The following is a 1,667-nucleotide window of genomic DNA, read 5'->3' as shown; positions in this document are numbered from 1 at the left end:
AATGCCGGCCGTGCTGTGTTGACAGCTCGATACAGCGCATCTGAGCAGCTAGCAGGCGTGAGGCAATGTGGGGACGGCTCTGTTGTCAGGAGCCTGCACAAAGGAGACTTTGTGCTTTGCCCTGGCCACCTGCTGAATGAGCCTCTCTCTGCTGCTCCTGTTGCTTTCTGCAGAAGGCAAGCTTCGACTTTTGAGTGCTGTTTTCTTAAAGTGCTTTGTGCATGTAGAGGGACCATGCAGGCTGCAACTGGCTCCAGTCTGTTCTTTGGGATCTGCAGCACTTTCAGCATCCCAGTGGTCTGCCTCCCCTTTTAGGGGGATGGCTTTGTAATGCAAGCAGTTTTCCGGGCTAATGTTACCTGCTGCATGCTCCTGGCTAGGGGGCCCCTCCTCATTCAGCTCTTCTGATGTTGTCTTCATCAACTTGGAGCTTGAGGTCTGTGCATTTTCCTGGCTCTTTAGATGTACAAGTCAGTCCCCTCAGCTTGGCAGAGCCAGCACCACACAAAACCAGTCCTTTTCCTGTCACCCCACTGCAGACCAGGCGGAGTGGCTGTTGGGTCAGGTGTCTCTGATCTTTTTCTGCCAGCTCAGCTCAAGGATTGGTGGGACAATGACTTTTGCACCAGGGAGTCCTGCAGCCAGGGGCTGCCACGAGTGCATCTTGCCAGCTTTCTGCAGCCACCGCCTGGTCTAAAAATACTTCGCTACTCCTCTGGAGGAGGCTGAAATCCTTCTTTCCTGCCGTTAGGGGCCAGCCTTTCCACAGCAGAGGGAGAGCAGCCCTGGCCATGCAGGCAGCCATCCCCAGCGCAGCACAGTTGGGTCCTGTTCCAGTCCAGGATCCCAGCAGAGGTGCGGGACCCCAGGGACCCCTCCCCACACATGCCCCCCTGCAGAATGGCACACGAACTAGCTGTCCCCAGCCAGCCTGCTTGAGAAGGTGGTCAAGAAGACCATGGTGGGCAACGTGGCTCCTGCTCTGGCCAGGTGAGGAGCTGGGTCCAGGACCTTGCAAGCTGCTTCTGCTGAAGTTAAGCAGCTCTTTCCTCACTGTCCTGGAACACCACTGCTTTAAAGAAGCAGTCGTCTTTTTCCTCCTCTGCTCCCAGCTCCTTCCCTGGTCCCATGAGCTTTATGCCGTTGCCTGGCCCCAGCAGGTTCCTCTACCCCACATGTCTGCGAGGACCAGCATTGTGCTCTGTCACCCACCCTGCGTGGTGGCTCTAGTCCAGCTTTTTTTCCCCGAGTTTTTTGTTTTGGTTTGGTTTTTGTTTTTGTTTGTTTGGGTTTTTTTTTTCCCAGCAAAAATCTTGGGGAAAAATATTTCCAGGCTGCTGGAAGAGAGGCAGGGAGCAGCTCCCCCGGGCACCTCAGAGTATATACTCTCTCAGGGCTAAATCTAAATGGCTGAGGTGCCCAAGACATCTTGGGACATAAAGAGAGGTCATGGTGAGGACAAGAGGAAAAGAAACCACTCCTGAGTCAGAGGAACTCTGGCCTAGTGTTTTTTCTTGCTGTGGGAAAAGGGTCTGTCCCACAAGTGGCGTCAGGGTGGGAGGGCTGGGTGGAGCAGACATGGGTTTCCACTCCTGGAAATGTCCCTCTCTGATCCCCAGCCCCTTGTCCTTGTTACTTGGGAGTCACAGCAGCAGAGGTAAAGAAAC

The sequence above is a fragment of the Pterocles gutturalis genome, unplaced genomic scaffold (genome assembly GCF_000699245.1).
Source record: "Pterocles gutturalis isolate BGI_N339 unplaced genomic scaffold, ASM69924v1 scaffold26564, whole genome shotgun sequence".
Lineage (NCBI taxonomy): Eukaryota > Metazoa > Chordata > Aves > Pterocliformes > Pteroclidae > Pterocles > Pterocles gutturalis.
This window is presented reverse-complemented; position numbering follows the sequence as displayed.